General features: G+C 53.7%; 1 protein-coding gene across 1 annotated transcript in view; it reads left to right on the forward strand.

Moving 5' to 3' along the window:
* The window catches only part of LOC122097898 (probable low-specificity L-threonine aldolase 2), a 47,991-nt gene that overhangs the window by 20,765 nt on the left and 6,700 nt on the right, over positions 1-20,526 (forward strand). The window lies entirely within an intron of this gene.

Below are 20,526 nucleotides of genomic sequence, written 5' to 3' on the forward strand. Positions count from 1 at the left end.
CAAATAAAGACAAAGGAGTGGGTAACAATGTTTGACAAGAAGTATCTTACTCATGCAACTTCATGTAACCGTAACCCTTTCTTAGCACATATTTCCAATTAAAAAGAAAAAGTGAAGGAACATCAAGCACTGAACAACTTGAGTTGAGCAGGGTTTTTTCCTTCTGGTGTTCAGATGGCATCTTTTGTTCAAAGGGAGACAAGAAATGGGAAAGGGCACATGAATCGTCTCATGAATCTTTCAGCTTTTACAAACAATTACTCTAGATCATTCCTCGGGTCATCTAGCAAACCCTTGGCTGATTCTAGATTGTTCTAGTTGGTTTCCATTTTGAGAGGATGTGACCAAACTATCCAGAGTTCCTGAGCATCTTCAAGTCCAACTCCACTTGACTCACTGAGGATGTCAGGTTGTCTAGAGAAGCAAGTTTGGCCAGGATCTCCTGAGGAGGCAGACAGGCGGCCTGGGCCGGGTCCTGGCCAAGCAGTGTGTACGCCGCGCAGGGGTCTTTAAAGGCAGAAAAGCTTAGTTGTTGCCAGGTAGGTACTGACCAACCAGGGAGATACGTACTGACTAACCAAGGAGATACGTGAGGCAGTAGGGAACTGACCAGGCCGGGGAGGTGGTGGTCTTTTCTTTAACTCCAGATGGACATTATCATGGCCCTTTTTTGTGAAACTGCAATCAGTCTCCTAGAATGGAGTCAGTCCTGTTTGGCATTTCAGAAGGCGGAGAAAAGTAATGTTTTTTTGCCTTAAGATTAAAGTGAACTTTATCTCAGGGTGAAGGGTGATTGGGGTTGTCTACTAAACGTGAGACTGCTTTCTCACTGATTCTATTTGTTTGAGGTTTTGGTCCTAATATAATATCAAATCTGCACTTTGTGCCCTCGGATGTGTGATGAGCAAGTTATGTCCTTGTCATAGCTCATAAGGTGACATTCTGGCTACTGTACCAGTAAACCCCATGGGAGGAGAGAGTACATATCTGTCATGATACCCCAATGTCTAGGGCCTCAGTAAACTGAGGAAATGAAGGGTACTTCTCTCTGGATATTGCCTCAGTAGCCAGGGTGGGGTTGCTGTGTCTTTGTGTGCTGCTTCAGCTTGAAAGGAAGTACTTCAGAATTTTTCCCATGCTGCTGGAATGCTCTAGAACCTTCAAATTCTGTGTACACCCTGTGTCTTTGTAGCCACCTAGCTCGTGAGTACTCATCTTTATCGGCTAATGATGCAAGAATTGCATTATTGGAAAATTAGCAGCCTCCCTTGACTATTGAACAAGACATTTAAAGAACTCTTCAGTTTTCGAAGGGAAACATCGTCTGTGAGGAGCCAAATATCTCCTGGTGGAGAAGCAATCCGAGGTTCTCAAGGAAGATCTATCTTGTTCCTGCATCCCCGTAGTGCCTTCACGGATAGAATGGTAGAAACTTGTCAATTTTCTTGATACCTAGAAAGTTGGAAGGGCAGACTATTTTTGAGAGGATATATCAGTACCTCCCACATGTAATACCCTTCTCTGGAAACTGTTGAGCTCCTCAGTACTTATTTCCCATTCTATGTGGTCTGGATGTGAGGAATCATTTTTTCCACTGACCCCTGTGGTGAAATGCAGCTCAAATCTGTCTCAACTGGGTATCTTTAAGCTTTACTGTTTGACACCAGGGTCAGAATCTGAATGACCTTGGTATATTGCTGTAGGATACCTTGAGGATTCTGGGTTGGTGCCAAGGAAAAGACCACTGAGGATGGAGGTACTGCAACTTCAACACTATGTGCTTGCCACTGTGGGGTTTTCTAGCAAACTCTTTGAAACCGCTGGTGAACTTGGGTGTCCAATGGAAAGAGCACCAGGAGTCTGCCTCATGTTCCCATTTGGCCTATGCTAAGTAAACCGTTAACTCTTCTTTGTGATATTTGTGAGGTTGTGCTCTGTTGGTAGGGGATACGGTATCAAGATGGAAAAAGAGACCCTGCTAAAGGTTCAAAGACTAAAATCTGAAAAGAGGTTAGAAATTAGGATTAGGCAGAAGATGTCAGATCAGAGTGAACTTGGGAGGGAGCTTCAGATAGAGCAGCAACCACTGGAATTGTCGCATGCCAGGGTGGCTAGGATTTCTATGGTAGCTCAGCTTGTAACTCACTGTGGTCTGCTTGTGGACAGACTGTTTTATGTGCCAAACACAAGGCTCTGTCTTGTGAAGGATTTGTCTCATGCATTTTCGCTTCTTTCATAAGTACACCATTTTGCACTTCAGTTGTAGGCACTCTCCCGACTGATACTTTGCTTGGCATTTAAGATGTAGCAATATTGTCAGGCCTGCATGATGTATAATAGGAGTCTGTCTGCTTCCATTGTCTCACTATAGTATGGGGTGCATGTTCCAGGTGAGTTGTATGGGATTTTTTGTAGTAAATGAGCTATTGTGAAAATGGTGGGATAATGATGTTGCCATAGACATTTAGGTATGAGAAATGTAAACTCCTATGCAGAATACATATCAGTCATGGTAGGATGAATGAGTCCTTCTCCAGGGTGGAAGGTGAGATGTAATTGCCTTGTCAACCAGAGGTGATTTGGTCTAAGTAATGGCATTTCATGGAGAGCTTAGCTTGCTTCTGGTGATGGGTCAGGACTATAATGTGGAGAATATGGTTAGGTTAACTGCTAAATGCAGATGCTGTCTCCTTCCAGAGAAGCCATCCTGCCAACTTGATGTTACAGTGCATTCTTTGCACTGAGTGCATCATGCTAAGTACTGAATGAGGTACATCTCGCTTTAGTCACTCCTATTCTGTAGAGCCCTCTTGGCATATCTTACTCAGATTTCCTTGACACTCATGTAATCTTTAGTCTCTGACAAGACAGTGAATCATTTGCTAATTCACATGATTGCATGCACTCCTCTTGCACGCCTTTCTCCCCTTAACAAATGAGTGACAATGAAGTGTATTGGTTTATTGAACTTTTGTCCCTGGGGACTTTTCCCTTAGAAGTCATAAGGATGTCTCCAAGGACCCATGCTGTGATATTAGTCTATTTTAGTTTGGTTTTATATATGGAGTCATATGTAAACTCATGCATGAGTCATAGATGAAGCAAAGAATTTTTTCCTAGCTTCTCACTGAACTCAAGCTGAAGTGAGTTGACAGGTCTTAGAGGTACAAGGGATTTGGAACCAAGGAGCCATCTAACCTTGTAACTGGAGTCCTCTTCACAATGCACAGGTCTTTGAATTCATGGAATGGAGGAATATTTACCTGAATGATGAATGTTTCTCAAAATCTAGAGACTGCCAAATTTATACTTCATTTCAGAAGAGAAACAATGTTGCCATCTGTCCTTTAATCTGAGAGTTGGAAGTTTTTGGATGCCTTTAGATAGGCACTGTGAAGAGCAACCTTCAACAGCTAGGTGAGAATCCTTTTTGTTTCTCCTGCCTGAAGAATTTTAGAAATCTTAGAGGAACTTCTATTTGTATCCTCTTAAGATTTCCAAATAGTTGGACTTCAACAGTTGGTTAGGGCTCTTCCACGTTTTCAGTGTTGACATTCAGGGTTGGATGATCATCACAGTGGTAGAATGTTCTGTGCATTTTATGGTGCTTATTCCTTGACTCCTATGTACTGGAAGTCTGTACTCCAGTACAATATGACCAATGAGTTGCACTTTCTAGGCAAGTCCAAAGAAACTATCTCTAACCCCACAGGTTGTGGCTTGGCTTAATGGTACTCAAAAAAATGAAGTGTTTTGAGATAATCCTCCCTTAGGCTTTTATGGATGGTATGCTAGATACTTAATACTTTTTGTCCATAACCTTATCATTCTGAGAAAGTATATTTTCTAAGTTCTGGTTGGTGTTCTCAATCTGTCCCTCCTGGGGAAAGCTCCCTTAGTTTGGTTCCTGGGTCTCAGGACTTGATTTTTTTGTGTGTTCTTTTTTTCCTAAGGAATTCTTTGACCGTTGGACTTTTGTCATGAAACTTGTAGGTCTGATGTCTTCATTGTGCACATTCAAGCCCACACCAGTTACTATTTGGGGCTCTGTACCTGAATGACTGTGGTCTCCATTTGTGTGACCCATTCTGGGACTTACATAGTTTGGGCAGATGCCAAGTGGAGAACTGTGCTGCCTCTGACTAAAACTGTGGCTGACATAAAGACAGCTCCTGAAGTAGTATTGTATGCAAAGCTCTTGAAATCAAGAAACTACATGTCCTCAAATGTTTCCTGTACAACTAAAAATGTGCCATATACCTATCACGAAGCAAAGTTCAATTTCATTGGAAAGTATTACAGATTGGAGGGCCTTGCTCAGTGGTACTCAAGGAGCTGTGACTCTTACAACCATTCTGCCTTGGGCTTTTATGGCTAATGTGCTGAATGCTTTTAAAGTATATATTTAGCATATTCAGAATTGCTCATCAAAGCTGACTTTCCTTGGAGTCACCTTTAGTTTGGCTTAGGGTGTATGATCTTGACTAGGTGTTATCTTAGTACAAAGATGTTCTCTTGGTGTTCCTCAGAATCTAACCTTCAGTTATGCTGTGTATGTATGGAATGTTTAAGTTGTGATTGTAAGTGTGGTAGCTGAATAAGTTTATAAACCAAAGACATTCTTGTTGAGCCCATAACAGCTTCCCTGTGTATCTGAAGCTGGAAAGGCATTAGCAGAGCTTTTGATCACTTAGGATCACACAGAAGAACAGACATGTCAGGGCATTCATTGCAAGGATTGACCTGACATGATTTGACTGAAAGGGTAGGCCGGATCAAGGTTTTCTCTATACAAGATGCCTATAAATTGATTGCCTACTGAACACTAAATCTCTGCAGACTCGGCTTGTTGGAGGGGCTAGTGAACCCTGGTAGTTAGTTACTAAGGATTATCTGCCTTCAAGACATGTCCATTTGAGTAAATCAGGTTGATTTTCACAATGTAGTCTCAGTGGCCTTGACTTGGTCATAGGAGGTCTGAAACAACCATAAAGACATATCTCTTGACCCATTGTAACAATGAAATGTACAAGACACTATATTGAAAATGAACTTTACAACTTTGGTGGGGTGGGGAGGGTTGTGGAGCTGGGGAGGTGGGGAGGAAGGGAGGGTAGGGGAAAAACAAAGGAGATGGGAAATGTACTTATTACCTTACTCATGTAACTGTAACCCCTCTGTACCGTATTTTAACAATAAAAAATTTTTAAAAAGATCCATCTCTCTTGAAGCAGTCCATCTTCAAATGAAATCTACATTTTCATGTTACTGTCATGTGACTGTCCGTATCGCCTTGAGCTGGCATGTAAGTTGTATATGTCCGTTCTGTCCTCTGGTTAGGTCGTTGGGTGTCATTGGGGATAATTAGAAACTTGGCTAGCTGCGACTAGATGTCAACTTGATATTACCACAGAATCTTCTGAAATCCAGTATAATCATTGGGTTCTCTCCTTTCAGATATCCTGTGACTTCTTGGAAATCATAGCCTGGGAGAATACTTCCATTGGCTATGATTGCCTTTCCACTATTTAAAGCCATGATTCTTGAGGATCATCACTTACTAGGCTCTGCTCTAGGTAGCTGTGCTATTTCTAGAAAGGTCTCTCTGAGGGGAAGATCCTAACTATGGACTGTAGTCCTTCTAGATTGGTCATTGGTGTGGCCTTATGTCTTTGATTTCTTCATAGACTTGTAGGATTTTTCTCCAGTAGATCAGGTTGCTTCATCAATGTCTTCTATTCTCCCATGGCCCCAGTATTGTGCATTTGTGGAATGTCTATGGTTAACTATGATTTCTTTTAGGAGTCTCCTCAAATACATGTGCCTGGCTTGCTCCTGAGCTAGGGAACAGTTGACCATGAATGGTCACTTGGAGTGGTGGCAAGTGAGCTACTTCTGCCTTTGTCCCTTGGTGCCAGATACTCTGTTGAATTGTGACTGTGCTACTTAAATATACTTGAATGACAATGTGTGCTACTTCTTGGAGTGCAAATGTTGAATGCATAATTGAGAACCATTTTAACTCTTGAGCTTTACAGCTGATCATACAATTGTTGGCTACTCATGTAACTTTTCCAGCAAAGTGTATGCCCCGATTTGTGGGCCATCATTATTTACAGGTTGAATAGAATGCTTAGGGAACAAATCTGGTTAAGTACTTATGGGTAGGGAATTAATCTACTGGGAATGTATCTGTGTTGAAACCATATAACTGGCTTTTCTAGGACTGCAGAATCCCACTGCAGCTAATCTAAGCAGCCAGTAGTTTAGCTACCATGAATAGAGCTATTGTTGGAGTGTGTCACTGATCATTTGAGCTGGAAGGTGCAGAGGTGGTAGTAGGTAGATGAGTGTTCACAAATGGAAGTTCTTTCTACTGAAGCCATGTCCAGCTTTCATCTGAAACTGTGGCTGTTTTGCCTTCAACCACTCTAAGCTGACTTGATGGCTATATTAATGCATATCAACTGGTAAAATCAGTTTGTCTTAATTGGTCATGCATTCTTCCCAGAGGTAGATGTTCTCACTAGAGAGCAAATAGTGTAATCTTTTCATGCCCTTACCCAAAATAGAAATTCATAGCCTAACTTTGGACCCCTCCCTGGGGTCCTCTCGCCTCCAGGAGGGCTGCGGTAGTGACCGGAGGAGCCTCCTGGGACCCTCCAGGGAGGGGTCCGAGAGCCCCACTGGGCTGACCCCCCCCCCTTCTCAGGAGCCACAGCTTCGACCGTGGGATCTGAAGCTAGGGCGGCTGAACCTGCCCTCAGCCATGCCAGTTCCAAGAAACAGAAACCCAGCTCAAAGACCAAAGTGGGAAGGCGACGCCATGCAAATCAAAACCACAGCCCAGGGCCTCGCCTGTGAGGACAGCCAGCAGTACAAAGCAAAACAACAAGCAGGGGTGAGGCTGTGGAGGGGCCCTGGGGAAACGGAGCCTGAGGGCTGGCCCCTGGTGGAGATGCACCCTGTGGGCTGAGCACTGGGGTGCAGCCGCTATGGAAGGCAGGAGCAGAGCAGATCCTCAGGAAAACCATGACCACGTGACCCAGAAATGCCACGGCAGGGGTACTGGGACTGAGACAGAAGTTCACGGGGGGGGGGGGGGGGGGGCCAGGGGTAGGGGTGGGGGGACACACAAGTATCCATCAAGGAGTCCATCCTTACATAGGAAGCCAGGCTCAGTAGCTCATGCCTATAATCCTAGCTACTCAAGAGGCAGAGATTAGGAAGAGGAGTTGGAAGCCCATCTGGGACAAAAACAAAGTTAAACAAGCCTTCATCTCAACCATGTCTACTGTCTCAGCTACACAGGAAGCATAAATAGGAAGCTGTCGATCCAAGCTAGCCCAGGCAAGAAGCAAGACCATATTTGAAAAATAAGCAAAAGTGGGCTGGGAAGGTGGCTCAGTGGTAGAGCGCTTGCCTTGCATGCACGAGGCCCTGGGTTCAGCTCCTCAGCACCACATAAGCAGAAAAAGCCGGAAGTGACGTTGTAGTTCAAGTGGTAGAGCGCTAGCCTTGAGCTTTTGAAGAGCTGAGGGACAGCGCCCAGGCCCAGAGTTCAGGCCCCAAGACCGACAAAAAAGAAAAAAGAAAATAAGCAAAAGCAAAGAGGGTCCAGGTAGTGGCTCAGGTAGAAGAGTATCTGTGTAGCAAGCACAAGGTCCTGAGTTCAAACCCCAGTACTACACAAAGAAAAGAGAGAAAAAAAAAAAAAAGGAAAGAAACAACAACACACCCGGCATAACATGGAAAACTTATTCTGCCAACATCAGCCAGCGGCTATAGGGCGGATTCTGTGCGATGCCTCTTCTATGGGTCAGAGAGAGGGACAGCAGCAGGAAAATCAGCCAGCGGCTATAGGGCGGATTCTGTGCGATGCCTCTTCTATGGGTCAGAGAGAGGGACAGCAGCAGGAAAGCCACTGGGAGTGGAGAATTCTAGGGACTCGGCTACACTTGGGGAAGATGGAAAAAGTCGAGGAGACACAGGGTGGTTGTTGCACAATGCCAGTTACTCAACGCCCCTGGGTTGTCAACTTACGCTCGGTTAATATGGCAGATTTGTTATGCATGTTTTGCCACAATGGAAAGTTTTGAAAGTATGGGGATTAAAAAGGACAGACTAGACAAATACGGGAAGGCATTAATAATTGTGGGGTCCGGGCGATGTCCCGCAGGGATTCCTCACGCTCTTGCTCTGCCTGTTGAAAAGCGTTTTCCTAATGAAAATTAAAAACCAGAAAGAGAGGCTGGGATCCTACCCTGCCTCTTCACTCTTTTTTTTTTTTTGGTCCGGTCATGGGGCCTGAACTCTGGGCCTGGGCGCTGTCCCTCAGCTCTTCAGCTCAAGGCTAGCGCTCTACCACTTGAGCCACAGCACCACTTCTGGCTTTTTTTCTTTTTGCTTATGTGGTGCTGGGGAATCAAACCCAGGGCCTCAGGCATGCAAGGCAAGCGCTCTACCACTGAGCCACCTTCCCAGCCCTCTTCACTCTCTTGTAGGATAATTACACATTCCAACTCTTGCCTTTGGAGCAGAGCTTTGACCAAGTGCTGGGCTTGGAATCTGCTTTGTGCAATGAGCTGGCTTCCTCACGCTCCTCAAACAGCTCCTGAAGGACGATTCACTTGTAGAAAGCATAGCGGTCCAAGAAGGATGGGAGATCTGTGGCACAAACCTGGGCCCAGCTTCTAACCGAGAGCCAAGCCAGCATGGCAGACCCACAGGTATGGGAACAGAAAATAAATACCTCCCGTTGAATGTCACTGAGATGACTGAGCTGCTTGTTACGCAGCCTAAAGACAGGAACCACTGACTGATACAGAGCGTGGAACCGAAGGGAAGTCTCCCATCAGCACTTGCAAATGACAGGGGCTCTATCTAGTAAACTGAGGCAGAGGAAATACTTTAGTGGGTACTGACTAGCATGAACGTCACAGATGGACTCTTGTCTGACCTCAGAACAGTCCCAAATGACTGAGTTAGTCTTTGTTTTGGTGCTAGAGACTGGACCCAGGGCCCTACAAATGCTAAGTATGTGCTACTGAACTGCACCCCCAGTCCCTAAATTATTCCTCCACAGTCTATGACTCAGAGTCAAGCAGAAGCATCTGATGAGTCTCTGGTCGTGTGTTCCCACAAGCCCCGTCTCCCAGCTATCTTGGTCCCTTCTTCTGTGTGTCCCGGTGGGGTACGTGGAGACATACAATGTAAACCTGGGGCCTGAGTGCTGTCCCTGAGCTCTTTGGCTCAAGGATGGTGCTTGAGCCACAGCTCCACTTTCCACATATTGCCAGTGAATTGGAGATCAGAGTCTCATGGGCTTTCCATGGGATGGCTTCTAATGGCAGATCTCGGCCTCCAGAGTTGCTAGCTAAGATTCCAGGCGTGAGCCATGGGTGCCCAGCTCTGGGTCCCTTCCAAGCAGAGAGGTTATATGGACACGCTAAGCATCCTGAAGGACAAGTGATCACTGTGGATGAGAACAAAGATCTACAGAGCCAGAGGCCTCAGCTCTGTCCTGTGTGCAGGGCCAGATTCCTCCTTTCTTCCTGTCCAGTGCTTTTGGCACGGATGCCCGGGTTCTACCGTCTGGAGGGAGATGACTTCCCCTACTCTACTCCTCATTTCTGAAGCCAGTCAGAAGACCAAGGAGGAAGTGCCAGTCTGTTCCCATCCCTGCAGCTGTCACCGGTCAGCTGGAGGAAGCAGTTCCCAGGAGTGAGAGAAAGCAGGGGCAGACAAGCATCTTTCTGCTTCAACGTGGGTTCAAGTCTTTCCTTTGACATTGACCAACAATTGGTGGCTCAAGGCTGGTGCTCCACCACTTGAGCCACAGCTCCACTTTCGGCTTTTTCTCTGGCTCATTGGGAATGAGTCTCTTGGGCGTTTCCTGGCTTGGGACTGGATCGATCCTCAGCTCTCAGCCTCCTGAGGAGCTAAGATTACAGGTGTGAGCCATTAGCGCCCGATACCCGGTGCCAACTCATGTCTGCCCCTTCATCGCCAGACCTGCCAGTCACTCGGTTCCACTGTCTCGGCCCCTCCCTGTATCTCCGAACAGTCCCGCGCTCCACCGCCGGTTCATTAGGTCTCAGCTCAGCCCCTGTCTGAGCTCATTCTATACCAATGGTCCCCAAGTAGCTTCCCTGCACCCAGACCTGTTCCAGGTCTCTGTGCCAGTTGGTGCCTGTCCTGATTCATGGCTGGCACCTTCCTCACACACACACACACACACACACACACACACACACACACACACACACACACACACAGCTAGAGAGGTTCCCACCTCCCAGTATTCCTGCACTCCTGTGTGGCTGTCTGCACCCTACCCTACCTCTTCCATAATTGCTGTTCTGGGGGTAACCCTGGGCTCTCCACCTTCACTCCTTCCTTCATTCATGCCAGGTGCTGCCCCAGGCTCTGCAGCCTCGGGAACATTCCCGCACACCCCTGGTGGTGTGAAGAGGGTCTGTATGGGGTCAGTGGAAGTTTAGAACTGGGGGGGGGGGGGGGAATCTAGGTAGGAGAGTTCCCAGCACCCATCCATCAAGGCAACGTTTCCAGCCACGCCCTCCAGCCCTGTCCACGCGCTGCTCAGCCCCAGATGCAGGGATGTTTACTGGGCTGACCTCCTCCTGGAGGGCAGGCACAAAAGCTTGCTTCTTTTCCTGTCACTCCCAAGTTCCCGAAAGTGGCCAGGCTGTGACTAGGCTGGATTGATGGAGCCCAGGCCCCGCCCAGCAGCTCCCCCCACCCCCACCCCATTGTGAGGGTGCCTCTCCCCGAGGGCCGAGGACTCTGTGCAGAGTTTGCCCTCTGCGCTCGAGCCTCACCTTGGCAGAGGAAGCTCCGTCCTGCCTTTGGGAAGATGGATGGCACTGAGAGGTGCTCTCTGTCCATACCAGAAGTCAGGGTGTGAGGGTGGGGTTTAAGGGGGCCAGATCCCAGGCCAAGGCTGGGCCCCAGCAATTGGAGGAGCGGAGTGTGAATGAAATGCCCAGGTTGCCCCAGCTGGTCCTGCGCAAGCGGCCGGCCTTCCTTCATCATTTGTAGCGAGCATTTACAGTCAATAAGCAGCCTAATTAATTCTCTTCAAAGACCTCTCAATTATTCATCCGGGCTACAGAGAGACAATTAGAGCTCATACCACCACCCCCTCCGGCTCAGCGCTCCCTGGAAGTGAGGCCTGCCGGCCCGTGCGGCTGAGCCACCCCGGAGCCCAGCGCCTGGCCTCTCCTGAGCCCCCCTCCTTCCCAGAGGCCTGGTGGCCTGCTCCTTGGGGCCTGAACTCTTCCCTAGACTTGGAGAGCGGCTGGGACCACCACCCCCACTTCGCGAGTGGGACAGCAGTGGTTTCTGGGGTGCAGCAGCCACCAGGGCAGCTAGGTAGTTGCAAGGCGCCAGGCTCCTGGCCGGGGAGCCCTCTCCACCTCCAGCCAAGGGTTAATGCCCAGCCAGGCAGGGGCTGTTCCACAGGCCAAGCTGGCAGCGCCTCCTGCCCCACTAACTGCAGCTGGCCTTGCTCCTGGAGGCTGCAGCCGGGTCCCAGGGGCCCCAGCAAGGCCTCCTCAGAGGCCCAGGAGTGGGAGGCTAAATCAGAGCCAGCCTCGCTTCCAAACTCAACTTCCTGGAGTCGCTCAAGTCCGTCACTGGTCGGGGCCTTGAGAGATGGGCCAGGCAGCTCTGGCCCGGGGGTCCCCCATCTCCCTTTATCTGCCCAGAGTCCCCCGCTGCGGACTTCTGCTCCACCCCCCCCCCCACGGTGTCCCCTGAACTGTAGCCCCCGGCATGCACAGGGTTAACCCGCAGCCGCTCCCAGGCGCGCAGATGGGGGTGGGGGCCGGGGCGGGCCTGTCGGGAAGTATGGATTTCTGCAGTGGTTTTACTGGAAAAGCTGTAGCTGAAGGTAGGAGGGGGTCACCATGGCAACTTCTGGCTGTGGGAACAGGTTGGCCGGTGGGAACCGATTCTTCCAGGGGCCCTGGGCACCGGGGGGGGGGGGGGGGGGGGGGGGGGGGGGGGTCCCTGTGGTCCCGGGTCCTCCGCGACTGGGGGGCGACATCCGCGGCTCTCCCCCCTCCCCCAGCCCACCCCACCTGGCTCCCCGGCTCCCCACCTCCCTGCGGTGAGCTCTCCCGGCCGGGCCCCGCCGGCCCCGCCGGCCCCGCCCCGCCCCGCCCCGCCCCCGGCCGAGCTGTTAGCCGCGGAGCCGGTTTCCAGGTGGCCGCCGCGGAGATCGAGGCCTGGAGGAGTTGGGTTGAGCTTGGGGCCCGGGGCGAGGCGGAGGGGACCCCCTGCCAGGGCCCCGGGAGGAAGACTCCGGCCCCAGCGGGGCGGGCGGCGGGCGGGGGGCGGGGGGCGGGGGGGGGGCGGAGCCTCAGGTGCGGCCCAGGTCCGCCGCCCCGGCCGACCCCTGCCCCTGGGGGCGCGACCCCGGCCGCGCCCCCGCGCCCCCACCCCGGCCGCGCCCCCACCCCGGCCGCGCCCCCGCGCCCCCACCCCGCGCCGCGCCCCCACCCCGCGCCGCGCCCCCACCCCGCGCCGCGCCCCCACCCCGCGCCGCGCCCCCCGCGCCCCCACCCCGGCCGCGCCCCCACCCCGGCCGCGCCCCCACCCCGGCCGCGCCCCCACCCCGGCCGCGCCCCCACCCCGGCCGCGCCCCCACCCCGCGCCGCGCCCCCCACCCCGCGCCGCGCCCCCGCGCCCCCACCCCGCGCCGCGCCCCCGCGCCCCCACCCCGCGCCGCGCCCCCGCGCCCGGCCGCCGGCCGCGGCTTGCAGAGCCCAGCGCACTGGGGCTGGGAGGGGCCGATCCCCGCGCTGCTGGAGGTCCCTGGGCCCGTAACGCCCGCAGCCTCAGTTTCCCCATCTGTAACATGGGTGCGGGAAGGCCCCTCCCGACTCCACGAAGTGGTGAGCCCTGCCAGGGAACCCGGCCCCTCCCAAGGCCTCCCGGGTCCCCGCTGACCCCCGAGGCTCCCGGCCCCGCCAGGCGCGGGCTGCGGCGCCCCCCGCCGGCCGGGCCCCGCAGGCCCAGGAGGCGGCTCCAGGTGAACCTGCCGTCGGGCGGGTCGCCGCCCGCCGACGGGAGCCCTCCGGTCCCCGGCCGCCCAGGCTTCCGGGACCCCCGCGCCCGGCCCCCCGCCCTGGGATCCACCGAATCTCGATAAGACATTCGGGGCAGATAAGTGCTGCCTATAAATAATTAAGACCGCTTGCACAGTCGCCAACAATAAAAAAAAGTTTAACCCCCATTCCGGGAACCGCGGCTGCCGAGCCCACCCCACCGGGCGCGGCGGCCCGGGCGCTGCCCTCCGCAGCCGGCTGGTCCCCGTGAGCATCATCGGATTCGTGGAGCAATGAGCGCCAGGTTGCAAAGGAGTGTTTGTCCTGAGCGCTGGCCTGGCCAGAGCGCACAGCCCCGGCCGCGGGGGAAGGCTGAAGCTTCTGGGATGGTCCTCCCTCCCTGGAAGGGTCGGCCTGGGCCTGGCTCGGCAAAGCCAGACTAGGTCTGCCACACCCCTGCTCAAGGACCTGCCAGGGCTCTGTGCTGACAGTCTTTGCTAGAGCTGTCCCCTGAGTTCAAGTCCCAGTCAATACTGGCACACACACACACATCCAGCCCTCCACACACACACACACACACACACACACACACACACACACACCCCACAGGTAAACAGCAGGTGTAGACGTGGAAGGGCAGTTTATCTCAGGAGTGAGGTCATCATGGAGGCTCCCAGGAGAAAGAGATTGGAAGACAGACTGGACCAGTGCAGAAGAGGAGGAAGGCTGGACAGAGCCTCCTGTCACACACCGCGGGCAAGCACGACCGGTGGGGACAGGGAGGGGGACGCAGAGACCTTGAGGCAGGGGCTTCGACCTGGCTGTGCTACTGGCGAGTTATTGCACCTTCTTTCCTGCCCTACTTCCTCACCCGAGATACGAGGCCCCCCGCGTGCAGCGCCTCTGGCTGTGGATGGAGCAGAGGCCCAATCTGCATGGGAGACAGAGCACCCAGGCACACTCCACGGCCAGTCTGAAGCACCCCCTCCCCCTCCCAGCCGTTGGATCTGCATCCACGTCCAGGAGCAAGCTGGATGCCTAACATGTCCCTTCCATCTCTCCAGGATGGCCAAGGAAAGAGGACACCGTCCTGGCTGTGGATGGAGCAGGGGACAGGAACAGGCCCTGGGGGTACAACGTAACAGAAGAGTTGTGGGGAGAGGTCCTTCTAGAACAGAACTTCCTCCGCAGGGTGTGGAATGTGGATGCTGATCAGCCCTAGGTAAGCAAGGTTTGCATCTTGGCTTGGCAAACGATGGAGTGGAGAGCTGGCAGCTATAGTGCACAGTAGGTTTTCAGCACTGAATAGGTATGAACTACACAGAACACATAGGAAGTATTCGGTGCATGGGAGGTGCTTGACACATAGTAGGAATGCAGCACACACTAAGTGTTAGCACATGGGTAGTGTCTAGTACACAGTAGGTTTGACGCACGTTAGAGGTATTCAAGGCACAATAGGTCTTCAGCACCCAGTAGGAGAGTAGCATACAGTAGGTGTTCAGCACATAGAAAGTGTTCAGTGAATAACAAGTATGTAGCACACAGTAGGTGATCAGCACACAGTGGGTATTGGCTTATGATAGGTGATCGGTGCACAGTGGGTATCGGCATACAGCAGGTGTTTGTCACTGAGCAGCCATCACGGATGCTACTTGATGCCCAGTAGGTTACAGTAAGCACCATGAACTGAAAACAAAGTGAAGCATGCCCTTAATCCAGGACAGTGCATCTAGAGGGAGCTGGTTGGGAGCCACTTCCCTTCACGTCCCTTCAGGGCTGACCACAGCCCACCATCTTGGGAGAGCACTGGGTTACATATCACCAGTCTAGGCATAGATCAACCACAGAGTGCTGTTTCTATTGCGTGCACGTCGCTTTCTCACCAGTACAAACCAGCCAGAGTGGAGCGGGGCCATCAGGGGTGGCGGCCATTCCTGCCCATGACCCCCATGCCTCTGAGATGCCAAGATTCTGCAGGACGAGTTGGGGAGACCCACGCGGGGTGGACAGGGTGGACAAGTCCTGGAACTCTGCTTCTCCAGGGCCCAGACCCAAAGCCATGGCTTCTGTCCCTGGCACCCCCAGACCTTCCTGTCCTTTCCTGAGGGCGGGTCTCCATCATCCCTCAGCAGACAGGCGGGGTGAAGGCTAGACCCTGAGCTCCGGGGCAGGGGGTATAGAGTCTGCCTATGCTTGGGTCACATCATCTGTACAGACAGACCCACCCCAGGTGGCCACGGTGACCCCTCCATCCTCCTGCCTGGCCGGCCACGGAAGCAGGACAGGGGCCCCACAATGGCTGACCCTGGTGCCTCAGTCCAGGCCCAGTAACAGGAAGTGAGCGGCCTATTGCCGGTAAACGCGATCTGAGAGATTAGAGGTCTTGCTGCCTAATCAGAAGCCTCCTGAAGTTAGAGAAGTTACTGGAAGGAGGAGGAAGCTGCAGCGGTAAATTATGTCAGAGACTAACCCGTGCAGCTGTCGGCCTGGGCTGGAGCAGGTGAGGGGAAGGGTGCAAAGGCCTAGCTGGGTCACTTGAGAAGCAGGGCGGGGGGGGGGGGGGGGGGGGAAGCAGGCCTGAGGCACAGCTGGCAAGGGAAGGCAGGGAGGGGGGTCTCTTGAGCTCTGCAGGGGACCCCTGGGACTCAAGTCCCCTGTACCCCAGCGCCCATGCATGGCTCCAGGTCTCCCAGGGAGGCCCTTGAAGTGGGGCGCCGGCCCTGTGTGTCCTCCGGTTCCCACTGGCAGTGCTGGGGTTCCTGGAAGGCTGGCTGCTTCCTGCTTGCCCACCTCCAGAACCCAGGGGCAGCTGTCCCCAGGGGTCCCGGGACCCCAGTGGCACGGCCAGCCATACTATGAAACACGTGGACCCAGAAAGACTCCACACTTAACCTCCCAGACCCCCAAGTTTCCTGGGAAGCCCTTAGCGCCTGTGTCCCCCACCACACTGAACCCCAAAATGTGGGTGTCCAGTGAACCACCTCCAACACCCCTCCCCCACATGGAAGCTCGGCTTGCACAGCCCGGGGAGGGGCTTCCAGACAATCCAACCCAGCCAGAGGGTGAGGGGGGCGAGGGGAGGGTCTGTTATATCCCAGGCTTCGTGAAACCCGGGGCGCAAGGCTCACAGGCTGGCCAAGACTGCCTCTGATTCCCTTGGGCTGGCATGGCATCCTGGGGACCCTCAGCCCCCCTATCCACCCCCTTGAAGCCCCCCTCACCTGCTGTTTCTTCAAGACCTGCCACCTTCAAGTCCCAGCTTGACCCTGCAGGGGAATTGAGTGGAGGTTCCCTAGGGAGAGACCCCCCCGCTGTGCTGCCCAAGTCCTCTAAAGCCAGGCAGGCATAGGGAAATGGCAAACACACGCACACACTTACACGCACAGGACACAGTTCTCCAGCGGAGACAGGTGCCATTGAGTAAAGAAGTGGAGGACCTCCGTCCGTCACAAGACGGGGCAAGTGAAAAGACACGTCACGGGCCGAGGGGGCTCTGATTCCAGGACGCACTTATAAACAAATCTCAGAGCCAGCGGCCACGCGCGGCTCACGCCCATCATCCTAGCGACTCAGGAGGCTGAGATCTGAGGATCACAGCTCAAAGCCAGCCCAGGGAAGAAAAATCTCATGAGCCTCTTACTTCCAGTGAATCAGCAAAAAGCCAGAAGTAGAGCTGTGGCTCAAGTGGTAGAGCATTAGCCTTGAGAAAAAAAAAAAAAAAGTCCCTGAGTTCAAGCCCCAGTACTGCACAAAAATAAAACAAAAGCCTTCAGTCTGGTTGGTCAACAAGAAAAGACACAGACAGGCTCTTGATCAAAGAAAAATCCAAATGCAAGAAAGGCCTGGTGGTTGGAAACGATATTTCATGCCTGCTGGAGGCAGGAACTAAAATCTCAGGATGAAAGAGTGGAGGAGCCGGGTGCTGCTGGCTCACACCTGTCATCCTAGATACTCAGGAGGCTGAGATCTGAGGATCACAGTTCAAAGCCAGCCCGGGCAGGAAAGTCTGTGAGACTCTTATCTCCAATAAACCACTGTTTAGCACTGTGGCTCAAGTGGTAGAGCACTCTCCTTGAGCTGAAGAGCTGAGGGACAGCGCCCAGGCCCAGAGTTCAAGTCCCACAACTGACCAAAAAAAAAAAAAAAAAAGCAAGGAAGCCCAGGGCTGGGGACATAGCTCAGCTGTACAGAACTTGCTCAGCATCCCTAAAGCCTTGGGTTCCATTCCCCAGCACTGCAACAAAAAGAAAATGGCTTGGGATCCAGCCATGCACAGCTCTCCCCCTGTCCAGTCCCAGGACGTCCACCATGAGCCACCACCATGTAGATGGGTGCTTTCAGCAGGGCAGCCCCTGCAGCCCCCGGAACTGGAAGCGCACTGTGGCCGGTCAGCCCAGCCCCCTGCTCCTCACCTGCCCGAAGGAGTGTGGCCCATTGGCCTTCACTCTCCCTTCCCCCATTCTCTCCCCTTCTCCCCTGGGACTCCCACTCTGGGTTTCACGAGCTGTTTCAGGGCGAACCCTTTGCTGTGCCGTCAGAGGAGTGGCCTTGAGTTGGGGGTGATTCCCACCTGGGCCCATGCACGTCCACTGCCATGCCCAGCACGGCCCCCAGGCCCTGCCCCTTCCCTTTTACTGCTGTGACAGGCCAGGAATGACCACGATGGTACGCATGGCTGTCTCCTGACGCCCAGGGCTCAGGCCAGCAGATGGGATGGGAAAGACCCCTCCCCCCCCACTGCACACACGTGTTTACTGAGACCCACCGCTATCTGCAGCTGCGATCTGCTGAGTCCCTTTCTCTGGCAGGGCCAGCGCGGGTTTCCAGCAACTGCTACCCGCTACTCACTTCCTGCCAGCAGCCCGGCCTTACAGGAATGTGCACACTGAACTCACCCAGCACGCGAGTGAGTGTGTGTGTGTGTGTGTGTACCCACGGCCCAGAACCCACGCCTGCCTGGGCAGGTGCCAGGGGGCCAGCGAGAGCGAAACAACCCACTCACGCTCCTATCCTGAGACTCCAGCCTGCACAGTCCCTCCCCACTGCCCAGGGCTCGCCACGTTAAAGAGGGCAGAGTGGGGGCCAGCCTGAGGACCCCGGACTGTCCTCCGAGGCAGGGCCAACACCTGTTCTCCATCCGTGCTGCTGAGGAGACTTGAGGTCATAGCATGGTGCACCATGGGGCCTTCTTGGAATGTGCTAGGCCATTCAGGAGGTATTTATGAGCCCCGGGCCAGGCGCTGCTAGCCAGCCAGAAGGACCAGACCCAAGGAATGAATGAGGCAGAAACTGTATGGAGAGACCCAGCCAGGGTGGCCAGAGCATCAAGGGCTGAGGCAGTGGCCAGTACAGTGGACTGTTGTGAGCAGGGCGGCTCCAGAGGTCAGGAACCAGCCAAGCCAGGCAGGAGCCCAAAGAGCCGGGTCAGAGCACCAGCTGTGGTGAAAAAACCAGAATGTGGGCTGGGAAGGTGGCTCAGCGGTAGAGCGCTTGCCTTGCATGCCTGAGGCTCTGGGCTCCATTCCTCAGCACCACATAAGCAAAAAGAAAAAAGCAAGCCGGGCGCTGGTGGCTCACGCCTGTAATCCTAGCTACTCAGGAGGCTGAGATCTGAGGATCGCAGTTCAAAGCCAGCCCGGGCAGGAGAGACCGTGAGACTCCTATCTCCAATAAACCACCAGAAAATCGGAAGTGGCGCTGTAGCTCAAGTGGTAGAGCGCGCACTTTGAGCTGAAGAGCTGAGGGACAGCGCCCAGGCCCAGAGTTCAGGCCCCACGACCGGACCCCCCCCAAAAAAAATGAAAAAAAAAAAAAAAAAAGAAAAAACCAGAATGTGCTGGTGGCTCACGCCTGTAATCCTAGCTACTCAGAAGGCTGAGATCTGAGGATCGAGGTTCAAAGCCAGCCCAGGCAGGAAAGTCCATGAGACTCTTATCTCCAATAAACCACCAGAAAACTGGAAGTGGCACTGTGGCTCAAGTGGTAGAGCACTCGCCTTGAGCTGAAGAGCTGAGGGACAGCACCCAGGCCCTGAGTTCAAGCGCCATGACTGACAAAAACCAAGAGGCAGGCAGGAGGTGTAGCACCTCACACTCCCTCAGTAGAGAACGCAGGGACAGGTCAGCTCTGGGATCAGGGCGGGGCTGGCTCCATGGAAGGATTTTCACCCCAGCCCAGGAGCTCCGGCTTGTCCCCAGCTGCCACCAGCGTGACTCTGATCTTAGCATAGCTGGGAACATACACAACACATGGATGGATACACACATAATACCACCCTATACATGCGATCACACAGATGTGTAACACACATATATGAGCACACGTGACATATCTCATACCTATATACATAGCCAGCCACTCAAACACATCTGCGCAGTGTATGTAATCTATACTTCGTGCTTGTGTGCACACAGCTTCAACCAGATACACATACGCGCAGATATGCATGTACATACACAGGGGGTCCAGACAACCTCCCAGAGGCTGGGTCTTGGTTGGCCTCCTCCAGACACACCTCACTACGCTCACAGGTACCACCTTCTTTCAACCAGCCCCCTTGCTCCTACCCCCTCCCTGCTGCCAGGCCATGCCAAGCCAGGGCAGGGCTGGCACAAGTGCTGTGGGGACCGGGCAAGAGGATCCATCTGATGGACACTGTCTGTGCCCACTGCCCCCAGGGAGAGACTACCTCTCTGGGGAGACAGGTCTGCTTTGGAAGGACAAAGGCCCAGTGGATGATGGGTGGGCAGTATGGCCTGGTTGGGGGTTCCTAGACTCTAACCTCTCCCATTGCCCTGGGTCCCTGCCAACTGGGAGAGCCTGGAAACCTGGGAAGTGTGGGGGGGCGGCATTCTGTGGTTCTGCCATGACTGGGAGGTGCCCAGGATCTGCTCTTTTGTCCCCCCTGCCCTCTGCTCCCCTGTGAGTTCCTGGAGGCTCCCAGCCTATTCATCTCTCTTCCTTCCCAGAGCCTCCACTCCTCTCCCCCCCCCCATCCCGCCCCCCACTTCCCAGCAGCAGGGCTGGAGCCAGACAATGAGATAAGGGACTTGTTTTCTAAGGACTGGGGATTCAGGAATTTGGTGGCACTTAGGGGTCAGGGCCAGAGGCCCTGCTTTTGGGGAGGTCAATAAACCTTTCCATCAGAAGGAGGGTCCCTGGGGCCCACAGACCTATAGGGACTTGTGATCATCCTTGTGTCTGGATGGGCCCGCCAGGTGCAAGGGGGGAAGGGGAAAGGCATGCTAGCTGGCCCTGGCCCTGGGGTGGAGTTTGAGCTCCATCACTGTGCGAATCTCTTTCCCAGCTACACTGGAGTCCCTTCAAGGCCTCAGCCTCAACCACAGCTGCCTAGCTAAGCTGCCACCCACTCTGTCCCCTGCTCTAGACGCTCTTCCTCTGGGTTTGGCTGATCAGCATGGTGCCCTGTCTTCAATGATCACCCTCTTAG

This window comes from Dipodomys spectabilis, unplaced genomic scaffold, assembly GCF_019054845.1.
Source record: "Dipodomys spectabilis isolate Male_0828 unplaced genomic scaffold, ASM1905484v1 ptg000438l, whole genome shotgun sequence".
Taxonomy (NCBI): domain Eukaryota; kingdom Metazoa; phylum Chordata; class Mammalia; order Rodentia; family Heteromyidae; genus Dipodomys; species Dipodomys spectabilis.